Source organism: Bos grunniens, chromosome 18 (genome assembly GCF_055505025.1).
Source record: "Bos grunniens cultivar Pamir isolate PY7600 chromosome 18, Bosgru_T2T1.0, whole genome shotgun sequence".
Lineage (NCBI taxonomy): Eukaryota > Metazoa > Chordata > Mammalia > Artiodactyla > Bovidae > Bos > Bos grunniens.
In genome coordinates, this window is record NC_141182.1 from 36,651,373 (window position 1) to 36,674,583 (window position 23,211).

The following is a 23,211-nucleotide window of genomic DNA, read 5'->3' on the forward strand; positions in this document are numbered from 1 at the left end:
TTCTGGTTGCGGTACACAGGCTTCTTATTACGTTGGCTTCTCTTATAATGGAGCTCAGGCCCTAGATGTGCAGGCTCCCGTAGTTTCAGCTCATGGGCTCAGTAGCCCCACAGCATGTGGGATCTCCCTGGACCAGGGATCGGACCAGGCATCAGACCGGTATCCCCTGCATTGCAGAGCAGATTCTTAACCATTGGACCACCAGAGAAGCTCCAGCCTATCTGCTTCTAACCGGGAGCCAAATTACCTGCCTCAAATCCTGACTGTTGGATTTGCTAGATGTGTAACCTTGAGCAAGTTACTTAACCATCTCTGTGCCTCTGTTTCCTCATCTGTCAAGCACAAATAACAGAGGTACCACATAGGGGTTGTATAAAAATTAAATGAATTAGTATTTCCAGCGCCCTTGGTGAGGGGGTCTGACTTGTATGAGGGCTCAGTAAGTGTGAGCTACTTTTATTAACTTATCCATTCATTGCCCGCCTGCCTGAAATGCCTTTCCTTTTCTTCTATATCAAAAATCTCATTTTTTGTTTTCTCTTTTTTAAAGTTAATGTGTAACACATAAATTGCATAAATATTAAGGGAAAAGCTTGATGAGCTTTCTCATTTTTCAGAGTCCCACTATTATGTGGTTGTCCCAGCATCACTCTCTTCCTGACCACAAATACCCAAATCTCATCTAAGGAATCTGATTGGAGGAGTTTCAGGACTTCTTGCCCTCTCAATGGGCACCAGCAGGAGGCAGTGTGATATAGGGGAGAAGCCATGGTCAGCATGACCACTTAGTCGTGGTCAACTCTTTGAGACTTCATGAACTATAGTCCATGGAAGGGTAGCCATTCCCTTCTCCAGGGGATCTTCCCAAGGCAGGGGTTGAACCTAGGTCTCCCACATTGTAGGCAGATTCTTTACCAGCGGAGCCACCAGGGAAGTGCCATAGTTAGCATGTTAGGGACCAAATAGGCTTATCCTGGCCCTATGAAGTTACAGGCATACCTCAGAGATATATAGTGCAAGTTTGGTTCCAGGCCACTGCAATGAAGTGAGTCGCACGAATTACCTTCAATTTGTTAAAAAAAAAAACTCAACGTCTGTGACCCACAATAAAATGAGGTGTGCCTGTACTAGCTTGGCTAGGACCTTAACCTCTGGAAGCCTTGTTTTCCCAATCTTCTAAGGACACCAGACTACCAAATGGACCCTTTAGAGGGTTGTAGTGAAGAGGAAATGAGATAAGGCCTGTAAACAATGCCTGATACACTCCAGTTAAATTATCATAGTAATAGTAAAATTTTAACAAATACTAATACCCAGTGTCAGGGAGGGTGCTGTGAAATAAGCAGTTTCAGCCAGTGCTGGTGAGAGTAAATCAGTACAGCTTTTCCAGAGAGCAACTCAGAAAAAGAAAAAGGGGAAAAAAATGCAAAAGCCATACAAATTGCCTTGTTCAGAAATTTACTCTATGGAAATAATCATGAATGAGAGCACCAAGATTTAAGTACAAGGATTTTCATCACAACATTACTTGTTATGTAAAAAAAATCAGAACTCAAAAGATAATAAAATTGTTAACTAAGTCATTGTGTGTTCATAGTAAGGAATTTTTATTGGTAATAAAAATTGTACCTAACCATAAAATAATAATTTTGGACCCAAAGATTATTTTATGCTCAAGAGGTAATAAGAGAAAAAGGATAGAAACATATAATGTGACAACAAATTTATAGAAATAATACTCATAAAAAATTTTTTGCATGTTTACTGTTTATCACTTACTATGCTAAGATGACTTAGATCTGCCATTTCATTTGATCTTAACCAAAATGCTGCAAAAGAGGTCTCATTTTGCCAGTGTTACTGTTGAGTGAACTGAGTCTCTAGGAGGTTGACTTGCCCAAGATACCATAATGAATATGTTTGAGTTAGATCTCAGATCAGATATGTTTGAATTTTTAAAAATATTTATTGATATGGCTGTGCCAAGTCTTAATTGCGGAACGAGGGATCTCTGTTGTGGCACATGGGATCTCTAGCTGCAGGAATCTTTAGTTGCCACATGAAGGAATCTTTGGGGCCTCCCAGGTGGCACCAGTGGTAAAGAATCCACCTGCCAACACAGGAGACATAAGAGATGCGGGTTCGATCCCTAAGTTGGGAAGATCCCCTGGAGGAAGAAATGGCAACCTGTTCCAGTATTCTTGCCTGGAAAATTCCATGGGCAGAGGAGCCTGCTGGGCCACAGTCCATGAGGTCCAAAGATTCAGACACGATCGAGGGGATCTTTAGTTGTGGCATGCAGGATCTAGTTTCCTGACCAGAGATCAAACCCAGGCCCTCTGCATCAGTAATGCCAAGTCTCAGCCAATGGACCACCAGGGAAATCCCCATATCTTTTTATTTTTAAATGGATGATGGTAGATATCAAATCACTACTGCATTTATATTTCATTGGATATATTTATGACAGTAATATAATAGTTTTATTTTTAAATGTTAAGATCTGTAATGTGCAGAAGTTACATCTTTTGTATCTAGTTAACACATGATGAACCACTTCAGAAAATTCCCTTATGCCCCTTTCAAGCCAATCCCCATCCCCAATTGCTCTTTGGGTTTCAATGCCTTGGTTTTGTCTGTTCCTGAATTTCGTATAAACAGAATCATGTAGTATAATAGATGCTCTCTGCTGGACTTCTTTTGTATCACCATGTTTTTGAGATTCATCCCTGTTGTTCTTTTTATTGCTGAGTAATGTTCCGTTGTACAAAAATCCACAATTTGTTTATTCACTCTCCATAGATATTTGGGCTGTTTCCAATTTGAGAGTTACAAATAAGGCTGCTGTGAGCATTATTGTACAAGTTTAAAACATGTAAATAAGATGAAAAACTTTTAGATGTCCACTTATTTTTTAATTGGAGTAAAATTGCTTTATAATATTATGTTCCTTTCTGCTGTACAACAACGTCAATCAGCTCTGAGTATAATATATCTGCACCTCTTGAGCCTCCCTCCCAGATATCAACTTTAAAATTGACAAGGGGATACATATTCTTAGGCAGTAATTTCTTTTCTTTTTTTCTTGTGAAATATACATTCAAAGAATGCCTGTTTTCCAGTAAATCCATTTAACCATGCTGCCTAAGCTTAATAATGCAACAGTCTGTTGAGTACATGGTTGCTGCTAAGTCACTTCAGTTGTGTCCGATTCTGTGCGACCCCATAGACAGCAGCCCAGCAGGCTCCCCCGATTATATGGTTACCTATTGCAAATATCTTCTCTCACTCTGTGCTTTATCTATTATTATACTCTTCAGAGAGTATACTTAAGAACCACTGGGTATCTTAATTTACGTATTAAGTATAATTTAATTTATCATTCTTATATCATGAGAGCTGACAGGGCTTGTTAAAGAAATCCTTTCATTCGTAAGTCATAAAGATATAGATAATATCATCTTCTAAAAAAACTGTAGATTTTTGCCTTTCACATTTAAGTCTTTATCCACCTGGATTTTATGTTTGTATATGAAATGAAGAAAGGTCCAATTTCATTTTTTTCCATTAGGTATCCGGGGATCCTAGCGCTATTTTTTAAAAAGATCTTTTCCCACTCTTTGTAGTGCTTCCTTTGTTTTAAGTTAAACGTCCATAGAAGTGTGTCTGCTTCTAGGGATACGCCATTTTTCAAAATTATTTGATGGCATTTGTTGTTGTTTAGTCACTAGGTTGTGTTTGACTCTTTTGTGACCCCATGGCGACATGGGGTCACATGTCACCCCCTCTGGCGACTCAGGGACTGTTGCCAGCTAGACTCCTCTGTCTATGGGATTTCCCAGGCAAGAACACTGGATTGGTTTGTCATTTCCTTCTCCAAGGGACCGTCTCGACTCAGGGATCGAACCGAAGTCTCCTGCATTGGCAGGCAGATTCTTTACTGCTGAGCCACCAGGGAAGCCCATGTGATGGCATTTACAAGCAGAAAAACTATGAAGACCACTCCATTAAACAAATTGTGTGGCTTTTATCTAGTCATTTAACTTCCCTGAGTTTCCTGCACTATTGGGGGAATATGATGGGGTCGCCCAGTAAAGCAACTAGAAGTTTTGACATAATAAACCTCAAGTGACAGTAGTAGCCATATATTTTTTTTCTTTCCATTGTTATATTTCCAGTGCTATGAAGTATGTGGAAACAAACCTGCTTGTGGCAGGAACTGCCAAAGGATGTGACATTTGGGTGGGTCACGAATGACGTGGAATCTGTCATCCTTTTTTATGACCCCGATCTGTTGGCTGTCCACAGTGCATTTCCCATGTGTGTTTCATCTGCATTCTATTTTATCTGCCTTAGAAGGGCCCAGAGGAAAAGGACTGTGTCCCACCCCACACATCACTTGTAGGGAACCCCAGTAGCAGTCGCCTAAGAGGACCTAGAACTGGACTGGCTCCGTGTTTGTCAGACACACAGACATGTCATCGAGGCCTCTTAAAGATTCTTGCCACTGTAGTGCTGCAGGATTCCTAAGTTTCACCCACATGCTGCTCCCTCCCCAAACCCCAGCCACCGGCCAACACAAGTACAGCCAACAGACTCACCCACTTTACCCAGCACCACCACCCATGGGAGTGGCGAAATCCATACCACACCCCCTGTACAGCTGTGCCTCTGGGAGAGGGAACACAGGGTCCTGCATACAGTAGGCACGCGATAAGCATCAGGTGCATAACAAATGAGTAACCATGTTACAATCAGGATATAGGAGAGCAGATTTCCATCTGCTGCAGTGTAGCAAGAAGTGGGTAAGGTGTTCCTAGTCCTGGGTATGCACTGGAATCACGGTGTTGTGGAGGGGCTATTCAATATATATATTCCCTCCACATACACACACACACACAACTGAATTAGAACAGGAAAGGTATGTGCAGAAAGGAGTTATTTTAAATTAAATTCTCTGGGAGAATCTGAATTTTGATGCTCAGTCAGGGATGGGAATGATAGAATTATTAAACTCCTGGATCATTAAAAGTACCAAATTGGCCATCAATCAAAATTTAAGATTTGCTTGCCTTTGAACCTGTTCGTCTTCCTAGATTTTATCCTGTGCCCCAAAATACAGACACAAACATATTCAGGGCAGCATTTTTGAAACAGAAAAATAATTGAAACTAGAAAAATGTCAGTCATTCATTAAACAACTTTTATTGAGCTTTATTCTCATTATGAGAGACAGCACTAACAAGAAAATAATAAAATCCTTACTTTTATAGAGATTTATGTTTTATTCCATCAAAGAAGTACTGAATGAATAATTTGTGATACACCCAAGCAGTGAAATAAATATTATTGTAGGAACAAGGTTTGTCAATATATACTGCTTTGGAAAGGTGTTCAAGACAGTTCTTTTTTTAAAAAAATTGAGGTATAATTGAAACAACATTAGTTTGAATGTATTATTCAAAAATCAGTAAATTAAAGAAAAAAGAAAAACATGTTGCAAAACAGTGTGCATAGTATTGTCCAATTTGTGTGTAATACATATATACACATGTGCATATATATATACATAAGTAGAAAAAATGTGGAAGAATGTTCCCCAAAAATTGTTAATGACAATTATCATTGGGAAGTATGACTGCAGGGAAGCAGATTTCTAGTTTCTCTTTATACCCTTTCCTGCTTTTTATTTAAGTTTTTATTTTGTATTGGGGTTCAGCTGATTAACAATGTGGTGACAGTTTCAGGTGAACAACTAAGGGACTCCGCCATGCATACACATGCATCCAGCCTCCCCCAGACTCCCCTCCCATCCTGCTGCCACAAACATGGAGCAGACAGAGCTCCATGTGCCATACGGTAGGTCCTTGTTGGTTATCCACTTTAAATACAGCGGTGTGTACATGTCCATCCCAAACTCTCTAACTGTCCCTTCCCCTCATCCTTTCATGCTGTTTAAACTTCTTAACCTAAAGAAACATTACTTTTATAATTTTTTTGGTTAAAAAAAAATTCCCTATAACCTGGAAAACCTATGAGATTTTAAACTTCCAGCAGGGGGCAGCAATGATTCTCACGTATTTCTGATGTCAGCGTAAAACAGGATCAGTGTCCACAGATTTCCAATTCCAGGCCCCAAAACTATACTTGAATTACCAGATTACAAAAGAAACAAAAAGCAATATCAAAGAAACCTTAAAATTTTGTAGAAATTTGTGACAAATAATTCCTATAGGGCTCTTTCTTCCTTAACATCTGTGAGTGAGTCTACGCTGCCTTTTTCCCCTCTCTGAAGCTCAGTTTTCTCATCTCCTTTTAACAGAGAAGGCAATGGCACCCCACTGCAGTACTCTTGCCTGGAAAATCCCATGGACCGAGGAGCCTGTTAGGCTGCAGTCCATGGGGTCGCTAAGAGTCGGACACGACTGAGCGACTTCACGTTCACTTTTCACTTTCATGCATTGGAGGAGGAAATGGCAGCCCACTCCAGTGTTCTTGCCTGGAGAATCCCAGGGATGGGGGAGCCTGGTGGGCTGCCGTCTATGGGGTCGCACAGAGTCGGACACGACTGAAACGACTTAGCAGCAGCAGCAGCAACCTTCTGTTAACATCAGACAGTTTGACAAGCTAATCTTAAAAGATCTCTTCCCAGCTCTAAAACTCTATGACTTTAAGAATCTAAATCGGCATCAGGAAGAAACAAGCCCCAGTGCCCTCTGAAATTAATTGGCTTATCAAAGAATCTGCTTTATAGCTCTTAGCTGATCAGGATGAATTATTACTGGTTTATCTGTAGTGCAGATCAAAGAATACTTTTTGGGAGGGGGTGGGAGGGGAGGATGTTGGTATTTACTCACTCCACTGATGGAGAAAAAAGAACTCTCCCACTCTATAAATGTTTAGCATGTGTGTAAAGGTCGTAGGTCTGGTGTTTAGAAATTACACACAGGCTTACGAAAGAATCTTCACTGGGTTGGCCAAATTAAACAGCAGGCAGTTGTAGAGAAATAAACACAAGTTAACATTTAACCATGAGTCCCTGTTCTTGCCGCTGGGTCTTTCTCAATAGGAGGGGCCCAGGAGAGTCTGTAGGCCCGCTAGCAAGACACTGAGCTCTTCTGGGAACACAGCCACCTACTACTTCTATAAAACACATACTTAATATATGTATTTAAATCCTGAATCATAAACTTTCCTAGCTATTTTTCATGTCCCAACAGCAGTGCCTTTTTTTTTTTTAAAGAATAATTCTTTATAAATTATAATTCTTTTAATTAGTTTTATTTAGTTTTTTGACTGTGCCGGATCTTAGTTGCAGTATGCGGGATCTTTGATCTTCATTGTGGCATGCAGACTCTTCAGATGACCTGTGAGATCTAGTTCCTCGACCAGGGTTTGAACCCAGTCTCCCTACCTTGGGAGCGTAGAGTCTTAGCCACTGAACCACCAGGGAAGTGCCTATAAATTGTAATTTAAATTTATTTTTCCTTTTAACATTTGCCTGAGATTACACCACTAAAATGTCTGAGTTAAGATTTAAGCCTGTGACTGTCAGGATCCAAGAGCCTTGACTGTGGTCCTCTATGAATGAGGATTTTCTCCTTCTACTTGTTCTCTGGAAGCTGTGAATGTCTGCAAGAATTGATGAGTATAAGGTGAATGATCACTTTGTCACAAAGCTCTGTCTTGCTTATGTATATTAAGCACTCATTGTGTGCTCATCTCCGGTAAGTGCTGGGGGTAAGGGTATCAAAGGATGAATTATTAGACTTGATCATTACACTTTAAGAAACTTCTAGTTTTTGGAGCTGACAAGTATATAAACATAACACGTGAAAAATAATAAGAAAACACAAATGAGGAAGAAGAAATCAAGGCAGCATAGCAGGATAGTTAAATCCATGGGCTGTGGAGTCCAGTTCTTAGCTGTGGGACCGTCTAAGCCTCATGTTTCTCTTTTGTAAAATGAGGAAAGCTTAGTGTTGGTAATTGCTGTGAGGGTTAAGTGATTTAATATATTATTAAATGGCTTAAGATTGAACTTGGCAGGTGGAAACACTTATTAAAATGTATTGTTTGGTAAAGCTTAAGCACAGTGAGAATCAAACTTGCCAGCATATGTCTGGGGTGTTGACATCCCTTTCTTAAATTTTTCTGAGTTGCCCAACTCCAAGAGTCCCATTTCCTTGAGCTGTATTCTTTTCCCTGATGTAGTTGTCTTTTGATCCTACTATAATGTCTCCAGAAAAGAATGATGTGGCAAAGGGACCCCAACCCCTGCTCACCAAAACTTGAGCTGCATCACAGAGAAGCTAAGACTGAGAATAGTCCTCAGGACAGGCAGATCAGGAAAATTAACCCAGGAGTATTTGTTAGAAAATGTCTAGGACCTACTCCCCGAGATTTTCGTTCTGCTTCAAGTCCAGTTTCAATACATACTTTACTAATATTTGAATTTAATTATTATCATAGGAAGGGTTTCACATGATTTTATCCTGCAAATCAACTCCCTTCCCAACCCTGCTTATTTATTGTTCTCTCCCAAACACTGACTCACCTCCTTCATCCTCAGTCAAGGGCACTGCTTTGATATGCTACAGTGGCTGCCCCCTTTCAGCCTTGGCATGAGTCTTGGCATGAGGATGGATGCGCTCTTTCATCTGAAACCCTCTGCCTTCTGACAGCTGTGCATAAGCTTACACATCTCCTCTCAAACCCACTAAAAACTCACCTCCTTCTGGAAGCCTTCCCTGCTTGAGTTCTTTACTTTTGTACTCCTGTCCTGTGCCACAGATGCAACTGGGGTTGTTGGGATGTAGACAGACAAGTGTCCTTGTGTCTCAATTGTGCGTTAAGTTATGGTTCTTCCCACTGAGGGCGGCGTGGGTTTGTGGAGAGGGCAGGGACTCTGGAATCTGGCATGAATTTGTACAGCAGCAGCACTCATGAGTTCTCAAATTCATTCTGGCTGTCCTTTGTCACCTTGGAACTGCTGCTTTTTTTCTCCTGTGTGGTCATCTTCCATCCCTGCTTCTCAAGGCAGCTGTCCCCTCCTCGCTCCATTTTCCTTCTCTCCCTGAGTGGGCAGAGGGCCCCCTTCTAACTTCGCAAAGCACAGCTAAGACTGTCTGTGTGCCCCACCATTTCCTGTAGTGTCCTCCTCTGTCAAAGGGGGTTGATTACAGGTCCTTCCTCCCTGAATTTCTGTAAGAAAGCAGTGCCATCAGGCATGTTCACAGGATTTGGCATACAGCAGGTCATGGCAGTTACTTTAGACTGACTGGTTTGCTCCAAACCCATTCCAGCCCTGTCTTAGCTCACTTTCTGAACTTCAGGAGGCTGGAGGGATAAACCTGCATAACATGTCACAAACTCCCTTGCAGCTCCAGTTCTGTTTATGACTTGGTTTCCATTTGTGTGAGTCTTTAGAACTAGGAGCTACGTGGATGAAGAGGCAGGTGTGAAGCATCCATTTTGCTGAGGCCGTTTATGGCCAAGGCCTCGTGATTCTAGAACCAGCAGCTGTGGTGGCAGCTTAGCAGTTCTGAAGCTTCCGGACGGTGACAGAGGCTGTGGCTTGCTTGTCAACGAGTTCCACAGTATCATTTTGGGAGTGGTTCCTGGATGTTTAGCCTGGAGTCTGTTTCTTGACTTTCTTACCGATTCTGTGCGCTAAAGCCATACCCTTTAATAAGTCCCTTCGTGCTTAAATTAGCAAGAGAGAAACCTGCTGTCTGCAACCAAGAGAACTGATGGGTATGTTAAGTGTACAATAAACGTTAGCTGTTATTATCACTTTAAAACTGTGTCGAAAGCTTGGTAATGAGAGCACGTAATTACATTTCAGGAAAGGGAATTTTAAACTACCAACCAGATAAGACCATGTAAAATGATTTCTACAGTAGTGCTGTCCCAAAGACAGCTCTGTGTCATCATCTTTGACGATGGGGATGTTCTATGTTCGCATCCAGTATTGTAGCCACTAGTTATACGGGCTATTGAACACTTGAAATGTAGCCACTATGACTAAGAAACTGAATTTTTAATTTGATTTAATTTTTAATTCACTTATATTTAGCAACGACATGCAGATGGTGGCTACTGTATTGGACAGCACAGTCCTTAAGTGTCTCAGCCTTACCTTCCAGAAGGGTCTGGACAACCTTCTCTGTCTCTAGCCAAGAAACTTCTTCATTGGTTCCTCAGTCCCCAGTCTCAAGCCACATGTTGATGATCTACAGAGGTGCAACATTCCCCAACAGTGATAACTTTGATACAAGTTTAGGGTCTCATTGTCCTCAGGTTTCATTCCAGGATTGCAAATTGGCTTTTTTGTTTTTTTAATATTTATTTGTTTATTTGACCATGCTGGGTCTTTAGTTGCAGTATGTGGGATCTAGTTCCCCAACCAGGGATCGAAGCCCAGGCCTCCTCCTGGGAGTGCAGAGTTTTAGCCACTGAGCCACTGGGGAAGTCCCACAAATTGGCTTTTTATTTACAAAACCCAAAAGTTTATGGAAGTGCTTTTGCTAAAATGCAGTCCGTATTGAAAGGGAAATTTCACCTTTCACTTAGAGAAAGAAAACCATTTATTATGTTCAATGTATGTATATATTTTCCATAACATCTAGGTATTGAGTTTTCAAAAATATTGGAGTCCTTTATCAGTTAGACAAGTGGTTCTCATACTTTGCTGAGTATTAGAATCATTGTAAGAAAGTAATACTTGCCAGCCACACTCCAGACCAATTAAATTAGCATTGTAGGAAATGATTAAAGAGAACCAAAATTTTATCTCCAACAATCTACTTTTTTCAAAATTAGATTCCTATGTTAACTACTAATTAAAAGTTAATAAAAATATAAGAAAAATAATGATAGGATTTTTTAAAGGGGTAATTTATTGTGCGTTAAGATAATTATAGACCTGTTATTCAAAGCCAAACTTTTTTTCCCATTTTGGTTGACTGGAGACCACACAGAGATCGTAGTCACAGAGCCATCATGCAATAATTCTGGGAAGCTTCTGGAACACAAACATTCACAAAGAGTACAGATTTCAGGGACTTCCCTGATGGTCCAGTGGCTAAGACTCCACACTCCCAATGCAGGGGGCGTGGGTGGCTTCCCTGGTGGCTCAGAGGTTAAAGCGTCTGCCTGCAATGTAGGAGACCTGGGTTCAATCCCTGGGTTGGGAAGATCCCCAGGAGAAGGAAATGGCAACCCACTCCAGTATTCTTTCCTGGAGAATCCCATGGACGGAGGAGCCTGGGGGGCTACAGTCCATGAGGTCGCAAAGAGTCAGACACGGCTATGCAACTTCACTTTCACTTTTTCAGGGAACTAGATCCTATATCCTGTAACTAAGACCTGGCACAGCCAAGTAAATATTAAGAAAAAGAAAAAAAGATAACAGAGTTCAGTCAGGCTCCTCTTACAGATTGCCACTTTCACATGAATAAACCCAATCAATAATCCTGTAGACCTTCCTTCCCATACAACCAAACATATGGAGAACTCAAAGGAAGCTGAGAAAAAAGATGAGGTCCAAATTCAGTGTTAGAAGGTCTCCCTCGCTCTTTTTTTTTTTTTTTTAGATGGTCCTGTTATTATGCTCCCATCCCTCCACCTGCCCACACACAGATGTTCCCTGTGAAAGAACTTGGCCCTATGCAGTTCATTCCAGAATGGGATGGTCCCAGAAAGTTTAAAGAAAGGAACTTGCATTTCCTGAGATGACTTGCTCTTGACATTAATTCATATTTAGGAAGGAGCTTCCTAAGCCTTTTATAAATACCCGTGAAACATAAGTGACTCAAGATTGATTTTATTTCCTTCTGTCCCCCTGATGGTTCTTTAATCTTCCTGGAGTGATGCTATAACTTTGGTTCATGACAGGAGTGAGTGACAGCCTGGAGCTAGCCCTTTCCTCCAGCCCTGATTCAAAAGCAGTTGGGCGTTTCCCACAACTTGAGGGCCCAGGTGCTTGGAACTACTGCCAAGAACTTCTTCCAACTTAAAAGAAAAAAATTGTAATTATATCCATTAGTTCTGGGTTAGGTAACATTCAAAATTTTAAAATTCAGAGGGTACGAAGAACACAAAGTGGTATTTATTCCTCTGTCCATGTGCCCCAGCTTCCCAGTTCTCTTCCCCAGTGCTACCAGTTGGAGTATCTTCTTCAAGATAGAGATTTTATGCGTATTTTTAAAAAACACATTGGGAATCCCTTCGTGGTCCAGTGGTTAGGGCTCAGAGCCCTCACTGCCCGGACCCAGGTTCACTCTTTGGTCAGGGAACTAAGATCATGCAAGCCTCGAGGCATTGCATTATTTATTTAAAAATAAAAAATAAAAGAATGCGTTTATGTTTTCTTTTCCCTTTTTCCCCCTACCTTTTGGCTGTGCCTTGCAGCATGCAGGATCTTAGTTACCCAAGCAATCAAACCCGTGCCCCCTACAGGGGAAGCATGGAGGCTTAATCACTGGACCACCAGGGTTAAGTTCCTCTTCCCCGCTTTTATTCTTTTATTTTATATTAATGATAGCACACCCTACAAATACATTTTTCATCTGTCTGTTTTTCCTTCTACTCCTGCCACTAGAATGGATGCAGCACGAGGAGAGGGACTTTAATGGTATAGTGTTATATCCTCAGCGTGTAGAATGGCACCTGGTATACTGTAGTTTCTTCATAAATGTTCATTGAATAAAGTGAATGAACACACTGTTCCACTTCTTGCCCTTAGGAAATCATCTCATTTCTGTCCATAAGGAACCTTCTCACTTATTTTCATGACTGGATAGGGTTCCATTTCTGGACTCATTATTATTTATTTAATCAGATCCCTACTGATGGACATTAGTTTGTTTCTAATCCTCAGCTATGAAATATAGTCCTGGCATTCATATTCTTATACAGACATCATGTTGTACTTGCGTGAGTATATTTAAATGTAAGAGAAACTCCTAAATGTAAAAGAGCTAGGTCAAGGATAAGCTTTGAGTTACATTTTGCCAGCTTCTTTTTAATCAGAAGCACCTTGCCACGTCTAAATAGTTCTACGGTGGTCCATGGCAGTTGATGTAAGCCTGTTCTAAGAAAATCCATCATTAATGAAATTTTTCTGGTTAGGCCCGAATTTATGACTTCCACTTACTCCTGCAAACCCAACAGAAAACCATCACCCAGGTGGGAGCTGTTGGAACAACACAGATGTATTTCAAAAACACAATGTAGAAAGACAAGTGCACACTGCATGATTCCAAGAAGAAACGAGACAAATCTAGGTAACAGAAATCAGAACAGCGGCCGCCCCAGGTTTGGGGGGCAGAGACTGGAAAAGGGATACTAGGCACCTTTCTGAAGAGAAGGAAACATTATATCTTAATTTGGGTGGTGGTTTACATGAGTGTTTGCAGTTGTCAAAACTCACTGACCCACATTATAATGTAGATATTTGATTTTTGTAAAACATGCCTCAATTTTAAAAACTTGAAAAAAAAATTTGAAAGAACTGGAGTTTGAGGGTATAACATGTTACTCCCTGCAGATCCCAGTCATGCTGGCCTTTTTTCCATTCCCCACGTGCACTGTGCTTTTTCTCACCTGTCAGCATGCATGTATGCTGTTCCCACTGCCTGAAACACTCCTTCCTTTTTACCAACATATAACCACACCCATTCACCCATACACACACACATGCACACGCACATCTGTCTTTTTATAATTCACAGTGCATCAAAAATATAAAATATAAAAAAATATATAAAATAGTTCCCTCTTACACATGGGGTGTATGTTCTAAGACCCTCAGTGGATGCCTGTAACCTCGGAGAGTACCACACTCCATATATACTATGTTTTCCCCTATACATACATACTTTTGTTGTTCAGTCGCTAATTCATGTCTGACTTTTTGTGACTCCCGTGTGCTGCAGCATGCCAGGCTTCCCTGTCCTTCACTATCTCCCAGAGTTTGCTTATCCGTTGAGTCGTTGATGCCATCCAACCATCTCATCCTCTGTCGTCCCCTTCTCCTCCCACCTTCAATCTTTCCCAGCATTAGGGTCTTTCCCAATGAGTTGGCTCTTTACATCAGATATCTAAAGTATTGGAGCTTCAGCATCAGTCCTTCCAATGAATATTCAGGGTGATAAAATTTAATTTCTAAATTAGGCACAGTAAGAGAATATCCAAATTGCCAGCATCACTACTCTTGAGCCTTGGGGACGTTACTAAGTAAAATAAGATTTATCTGAACACTGTGATATGATGGCAGTCTGATAACCTAATAGAATCCTAAGTGACTATCGAGTTAGCATATATATTGTGGATACTTGTCACAGCCCTGTTGGGATGAAGCAGGGTGGCACGAGATATCATCAAGCTACTCAGAATGGTGCACAATTTAAAACTTATAAGTTGCTTACTTCTGGAATTTTCCATATATTATTGAACCTTGGTTGACTGTGGGTGACAGAAATGGTAGAAAGCAAAACCGTGGGGAAGGGGTGGGATTAGATAGAAAATGGCTGGAATGATACATTTCTGTATGAATTATTTTGTAACCTGTATGAATTGCCTTATAAAACTCAGGCATAAGAAAATGTACATTTCTCAATTTGGGGGAGACTTGAACTTAAAGGTGATGGTGGGTGACACAATGTTGCTCTTTTTTGGCCACACTGCCAACTTGGCCACCTGAGCCAAGAAATATCTGGAGTTGAGGAAATTCAGAAAAATTAAATGGTCTTTGGTCCACGTGGTGGTCCCTGAGATGCTCATTGTTCTGTGTGGTTTACTTGAAGGCGAAAGGCTCAGCATAGTGTCAAGCTCAATCATCAGGAGCCTCTTGGAGGGTCCCAAGACCTAGGAGGTGTTTAGCACTCAGTCTTCCTAAGGCTGCCAGCCATCCCCATCCTGCCTCCTTCTGGGGTTCCATGTGGGGCTGAGGAACGAGCCTCTGTTGTTCTGGAGCTTGCCTTCCTCTCAACCCCCAATGGGTTTGCACTTCAGAAAACTGTCCTGCAGAGAATGGCAGCAGATAGAGTGGCTTTGGGGAGACCCCTTAAAGCTGGTAAATCCCCATGTTGGAGTCAGCCTCAGCTTTCATTAAATAGCAAATGGGAAAACTGGAAAAGGAGAAGGAACTTTTTTTTTAAGCTTCTAAGGATTTTGCAAACAATTGAAGTAATTAAAAGTTCTCAGAAGTAGCCGATGGTGCCCTTTTCACCGAGGGAATGTGGGCCAAGCATGATATATTAAAAGAGAGGGAGCTGCTCTATTGAAGTTAAAAATAATCTTCTGTCACATGGCTAATTTGTTGGAATGCAGCAATTAAAGGGCTCTGGGCAGAGCGAGAGCTGGAAGCAGCTGGGGAGCTTGCAGGCAGAGTGCACGCCCTGGGGACTGTTGTTTGCAGAGAGAGAAAACACTGTCACAGCTGACTTGGGGCACCTTATCAGAAAGCCCACAAAGGAGCCAGGAAGAAGGAAAAGTGGGGTTGATTTTAGACCTGTGACCTGTGGGTTTATCAGACAGTGTAGGGATGGGTCAGGACTTGTCACCTGTGCTCTGGGATGGTGATTCACTCAGCAAGGATGAAGGCTTTCCAGTTTCCCCTGCACTTTGAAAAAGCATGCCTTTGAATCCATTTCAAAGGAACACATAACCCGAAGGAGCCCTTTGATCCTAAATCCATGGGAAAAACCAATCTATATGATCTTGAAGGGCAAAGCTCAGGCCAAGAATATAAATCCTAGATTGGGGAGTTGTGTTTTAAAAGTTTTTGTTTTTGTTTTCCTGAAATTGTGAGTTGAAAGAGGTTTTTTGTTTGTTTTCACTTTTTGGCTGCCCTGGGTGGCATGTGGGAATCTTAGTTCCCTGACCAGGGAGCAGACCCATGCCCCTTGCTGGACCACCAGGGAAGTCCCAAAAGAGCTTTAAGAAAATGGTTATCTATCTGGTATAATATGAGTTTTCCAGGTGAGGCAACATGCGCAGAGAGGCTGATTTGCCCACTGTCACTCAACAAGCAAGGGACAGAGGCTAGGTTCTAATTCAGGTGTTTAACTTGAGAAGAGGATGTGATGGTTAGGAAGTGCAGGGTTCACATGACCATGATGTAGAGTCCTGGCTCCAGGGTTGTGGAACCCTCTCACAAGTGCCTAACCCATCTCATCTCAGTGTTAGTGTATGTAGAGTAGGAATAACAATAGTACCTACCACCTAGAATTGTTACAATGCATGTGAAGTGCCTAATGTCTCTCTTGATTAAATGCTAAATAAAGTGTTAGCTGTTATTTTTCCATGGTTTTTTCTACACTGCCCTGCATCCTAGCACCATCTTGCAAGTTAACTTGCCCACACATCCTCTTCTTTTTGGTTGGAGTTGTCTTGCTTTTCTTTCTACCTCCAGCTCTCATTCATTACATATAAAGGAAAAGAGAATCAGTCACTTTCTCCTAGCATTTTGTGCATTCCAGCACACCCATATTACTTGTCTTCTCTCAAGCTATAGGCCCTCCAGTCTGTGTGTCCAGGTTGCTGGCAAGCAGAAATGGCACCAACATGAAGAAGCAAGTATTGCTGCCCCAATGCAGTGACCAGAGCTATCTGAATCTTTTGGAATACTTGATCAATTTTCAAGTTTATAAAGGGCACCATGAAGGGGCTCTGAATGTCCGATGGATGTTTGGGCTTCACAGCCTAAGCACCCTTGGAAAGTGGAGGCCAAATTCTGTGTGTGCGCATACATTGCAAGGAACGGACAACCTACCTGACTCTAGCTTGAGCCAGAAATGGGCAAGTTTAGTGGCTCATGTAACCACAAGACTAGACAGATTTCATTTCTGACTAGATCCTAGGGTCAACAACGTCCCCAGGGCACCTTTCTGCTTTGTTGGGCTCTATTCTTTAGATTCTTGCTACTTTTGCAGACAAAATAGCTGTGGAGAGCTCTGAGGTTTACTCTTTTTCCAAATCCAGTATTCATATTAAGCAGTCTTCCTGCCTTTAGTCCTGTTTCCTGATTGGGTACCTTAGATCAAGTGTCTCTTCCTGAAACAGTAGGGCCAGGGAAATGAGCTTCTCTAATTGGACAGATTGGATCACATGCCCCAACAGCATCTGATTAGCAGCCCTTGCTAGCTTTGCATACACTACAGCAGGAACAGTTCCTCCTGGGAAGATGGGGTACAGAGACCAGAAGAAAGGGAAAGGCAGATAGAAACCATTAATACCAAAGCCACGGGCACTTACGTGCACTTTTTGAGGGGGTGGTTTATAGCTTGCTTCATATCTTCCCAATATTCTATAATCCAAGAAATAGTAAAACTTTGGGAGAGGAAAATGCTTTTTCCCCACTCTAGATATTTCCTTCCTGTAGAGGGTCATCAATTAGCGTTAATGCTCACAGCTCCTCTCCATGTCTTCCTTCTCCTGCACTTAGGGAAGAAGGAGTATTAGGAGAAGCTGGATATGAGTCTCCCAGTGTCGTCCTCTTCCTGGGCTCTCAGGGTCCAGATGCTGGGAAGCAGCATTCCTCCACCCACGGAGGGCACCCTGGTCCAGTGTTTCCTGGGACTGTGGGAAAGTCTATTTAATTAGAATTCAAGAAAGCCTACCGGGCACACATGATCAGCCACATCTCTTAACATATAGCCTTATCAGAAGATAATTCATCTCCTGACCACCCAGACCCCCAGCTGATTCAGAGACTGAATAGGGAAGGGGTGTCCTTTTTGTTGAGCCCCTTCTCAAAAGTCAACAAGAACCATCCACTTCGGTTATTAGGGACCCACAGATTTCATCCTTTCATGCTCCCCTTCCTGGCCGGGTCCCCCACAGGAGAAGCTGTCCGCAGAGACAGTGGAGTGCTGGGAGCAGGCTCAGAGGGTGGCCACAAAAATGATAAGAGGCAAGGAAGCTAGATTTACAACAGCAGGTTGTAAACTGGGATTATTTCACATGGGCGGGTCGGGGGGAAAGCCAGTGGAGGGGTGATTCAGGAGTAACTTGGACCTTCCCAGGCAGTCCAGTGGTTAAGACTCCATGCTTCCAATGCAGGGGATGTGGGCCTGATCCCTGGTCAGGGAACTAGGATCCTGCATAACGTGGCCAAAAAGTAAAAATTTTTAAAATAAAATAAAAAACACGGGTTAAAAAAATAGTAAAAATAGTAGCCTTGACCAAAACCGTACTGAGGGTGTGGCTTCGCTGGTATTTTTCCACAACCTCACCCTGACCCTGAGTGTGGTCACATGTGTGTCTCTCACCTCTCCCATCCCACTAGGGTCCTTCCAAGCCCACCTCTTTGAAAATAAATTGTTCCAATTCCACAGAGGTGTGGGAAGCTGGGGCACACAAATCAACTTAAAAAATAACCCTATAATTTCTTTTTGATTACAGAAATAATATGCAGTCTGTAAAAAGAATGGAAAAAGATACATAAAAGTATAAAGATGAAAACTAAAATCCACTCTAAGCCCTCAACCCTAAGATAGCTATCGTTAGGATTTTGGTCTGTTACTGTCCACCCTTCTTTCTATACATATTTTTTAATGTATTCTTCATTTCTTTTAAAAAAGATTATAAAAATATTTCAAACAAAATAGCAGCATGTAGTGTAAAAGAGGAAAATATTATGCTATTTCTTATAATATTATTTCTCTTAGTATTATGATCTATGTATACTATTAAGTGAATATTTTCTATTGCTCACTGCTTCCTTTTCCCTCTCGTGGCCTCAGCAAAGGTTGACACTGTGGCCCTCAGCTGAGAGGAAAGTGCGAGTGTCATCACACTAGAGACAGGGAACTGTGACTTCACCACAGCCACACCCAACCCCTGCCGTGTGGCCAGGATCCCAGGGGACACATACAATTTCCTAACGTAATAGATACCTCTGTGAGAAAAGCGAGTGAAGAAGGTGGCTTCCATAAGCCAGGGTTCTTGACCTTCCTATTCTATTCTGAAATACCCATCACATCTACCATAGTTGCCTCCAGAGCCCCAGGATTTTGATTCTGATTCTGGGAGCATATAGCTGCAAATGAACAAAGAGCTGAGGGAAAGTTCTTTATCAGCAGGAGAATTATTTTATTCCATGTGTTTCCTTACATGAGTTGGGACAATAAGGGAAAAGAATGAGAAGAAATAAAAGGCTAGTTACTCCGGCTACTTTTAATGAATCACAACCCACCCCCCAACAGTGTCATTACCCATCCCCAGTCAGGAAAGGCTTGAGTTTCTCCATGCCAAGAAAAACAGAGGGCAGGAAGAAACACATTATGACCTTGTTTGTGTTTTGTTTCTTAACTATTTGATTTATAGGCCCAGATCCAATGATTATGGATGAAAGAAAATATCCCCATGTCCCAAAGCTAACCTGAACTTAACCGGGGTGGATCTCACGTCCACTGCTCAAAGTTAGCACGAAGTTAAATGCTTTAAGAATGCCTCAGGGTTTGAGGCTGCCTGAGCAGCCCAGTAGCAAAGCCAGATTCCTTTCCCATCGCCCCAAGTCAGATGAGTACTATGAAGAATTTAAAAATACTAAGTATTGGTGAGAATGTGGAAAAATTGGAGCCCTTGTGCACTATTGATAGGAATAGGAATGTAAAATGGTATAGCTGCTATATGGAAAATAGTATAGCAGTTTCTCAAAAACTTAAAAATAGAATTACCATATGATCCAGCAATTTCATTTCCAGGTACTCAAAAGAATTAAAATCAGGGTCTCAAAGAAATGCCTTATACCTAAATATTATTATTTTTGGTTGGTCTTTTGTTTGCCCAACCATTATTTCTTGTTCTGGGAGGCAGCGACTAATACATTTGCCTTTAAATCTATCAAATGCACCCCCCGCCCCCCATAGCTGCCTCGTACTTGGAGGAATTCTGAATTAAGCAAAATGAGGGTAAAGTTTTTGAGCTGGCCCTTCAGAGAGCCACCAGACTGGTTGAAATGAACAGCCACAATTTTTGAAGAATGAGATCACTGCTACTACCTCCAGGACTAGGAACTTGTGCTAGGAATGGGGACTGCCATGGTCAAAGCTTTCTGCCGAACTGGAGAGCAGGGGATGGAGACAGGGCAAGTTAAAACATCACAGAATTCTCTGACTGAGATTCATCTGTTTTTTTTTTTTCCTTGATTAAGTGTTCACCTGGTTGTTGTAATTTTTTGCTTAGTTTCCAGAATGCCAATAAAGTTGATTTTGAGAGGGAAAAAGGAAAGAAAAATATCATGTAGCCATGCGCTCTATAGAAAGAAAACACAATGATGTTTTGGACAGAGCAGCCACTCAGGATGTGGAGGCTCACCGAGGCCTCACCCGGGGGTTGACATTTAACCAGAGATTAGACTGATAAATCTAAATGTGAAGTTGGGCAGAGAGAATACCCCCAAAGTAGGCTTGTGCTTGGCATATAGAAATCAAACCATCTTGACTCAGAAAAGAAATTTTTGGCCATTAGGGTTGGTTTTTTTTTTTTTTTCCTTCAGATATGGATCTAGATGGAAGATTGATAAATTCCTCTGTCACTCTTAACTATAGAAAAAAGATGTTTGACCTCACTCTTAAGAAGAGAAATGCAAGTCAAAACCACAGTGTGATATAATTTTTAAAAGGTCTCATCGTTTGGTTTTGCTGGCTGTGCTGGGTCTTCGTTGCTGTGCTGGCTTTTCTTTCATTGCGGCGAGCAGTGTACAGGCTTCTCTTGTTGCAGAGCATGAGCTCTGGGCTTCAGTAGTTGCTGCTCCCAGGCTCTAGAGCCGCAGGCTCAATAGTGGTGGCGCATGGGCTGAGCTGCCCCACGGCATGTGGAAATTTCCCAGACCAGAGACTGAACCTGTGTCTCCTGCATTGGCAGGCGGATTCTCTATCACCAAGTCCACCAGGGAAGTCCTAAAAATGTCTCACTGTTATAATCCAAAAACTTTGCTAACACACACTCTGAGACTGTGAGGAATCCAGCACTCATGTACATCGCCAGTGAGAATATAAATTGGTGCAATTGCTAACATTACAATTGCATGTGCTTTTGACTTAGAATTCCCATTTCTTCTTATACATGTGTACAGTGATAAAAGATCAGAGTTGTATTAATTGCAGCATTATTTGCAATTCCAAAACACTGGAAACCCAAATCTCCATCAGCAGACTAGTTAAATTATGATATATTCATACCAAACTCTGAATACTGAGCTGTAGAAAACTATGCAGCTGTAAAAACTATGTAAAAATAAATGAGGAGGTACTTTATGTATCATTATCTAAACATTTCTAAGATGTCATTAAGTAAAAAAGGCAAGATGCAGAAGGGTGATGTTCACTACCTTTTATATGTAAAGAAAACTTAAGTATAAAAATGTTAGTTGCTCAGTTGTGTCTGACTCTGCCACCCCATGGACTGTAGCCTGCCAGGCTCCTCCATCCATGGGTTTTCCCAGGCAGGAATACTGGAGTGGGTAGCTATTCCCTTCTTAAAGGGATCTTCTGGACCCAGGGATTGAACCCACATTGCAGGCAGATTCTTTACTGTCTGAACCACCAGGGAAGCCCTTAAAACTAAGTATAAATATGTGTATTTACTTGCATTTTGCATGGAGAAACTCAGGAAGGATACACATAAAAATTATTAAATGGTTTCTGTGGTGGGTGAGTGGAAGGGAATGGAAAGTAGGTAGAAAGGTGGTGGGCAAGATACTTTTTATTGAGATGTTTAATTTTTTTTTAGTTTGGAGCCATGTGAATATATTAAGACTTAAAAATTAAATTTAAAACTTCTTCCCTTTACTACCTCTTATCTTAATTTATTAATTTATCACTTAATCCATAGCCATTGTTCACTCCTCCAGCCGCTCTCCTGAGGAAGTGTTTCATTAAATGAATGTGGATGATGGTTATAAAAAGTACATTAGTGCATATATATTTTTAAAAAGCTGACTTAAAAAACATGTTAGAGATTAATCTAATCACGAAGGAGATTTCTGTGCTTTACCCCTCATCCTCCACAGATTAAATAAAGGTCATTGACCAAAGACATTTGGAACATTCTGAAGGCAAAAACCTGCCTAAAGGAAACTTTGTGTTTATGGAAACATTATGATTTTTCAAAGTGGCCTTTGGCTCAGTAGATTGTAGTAAAAACAATGACATCATCCAATCTCTGAACTGGATCATCTTTATCAAAAAGAACCCTTTACCGGGTAAAGAATTTCTAAGTGTTAACATCTTTTCACATCCATTTTTTCATTGGCTCCACGTCTGGGAAGTATTGTAGTCTTTTAATGTTTTTTGATTCCCTCCTTATGCCCTTCCCCTAACCACTAAATTAACTTTGTCTGTTTTTTCCTTAGCAGCTTTATAACTCACATACTATACAAATTATCTATCAAAAGTATACAATTCAGTATCTTTTAGTGTAGTTACAGAGTCGTGCAGGCATCATTGCAATCTAATTTTATAACATCGTCACCATACACAAAAGAAGCTTCATCCCCATTAGTGGTCATTCACCATTTTTCCCAACCCTCTCAGCCATGTACAACCACTAAATGTACTTTCTGTCTCTACAGATGTGCCTTTTTAAAAAATAATTGATTAATTAAGTAGGCTGTGTGGGGTCTTATTTGTGGCAGGTGGGCTTCGTTGCCCTGCAGCATGTGGGATCTTAAGTTTCCTGACCAGGGATCGAGGCCTCACCTCCGGCAGTGGAAGTGCAGAGTCTTAACCACCAGGCCACCAGGGAGGTCTCTAGATGTGCCTTTTCGTGAAATTATATATATATGAAGTCATACTGTATGTGGTCTGTTGCGATGGGCTTCTTTCACTTAGCACGATGATTTCAAGGTACATTCATGTTTTAGCATGCTCTTTTTTTTGCTGCTGAATTATATTTCATTGTAAGGACACATACACATTTATTTATCTGCATATGGAATCCCATGGACAGAGGAGCTTGGTGGGCTACAGTCCATATGGTCACAAAAAGTTGGGCTCGACTGAAGCAACTTAGCATAGCATATCTAGATGATCATATAAAATCATATAAACATCATCCTAATAGAGCAGACAAAATATTTTACAGGCTCTAGTCTCCTTTTATGATTTAAAGAGAAAAAAAAAGACACCTCAGGAAACAATGTAGGTAGGGGAATTCTATCAGATGAAGAGTATCTACTGACAAATCTACAAACATCAT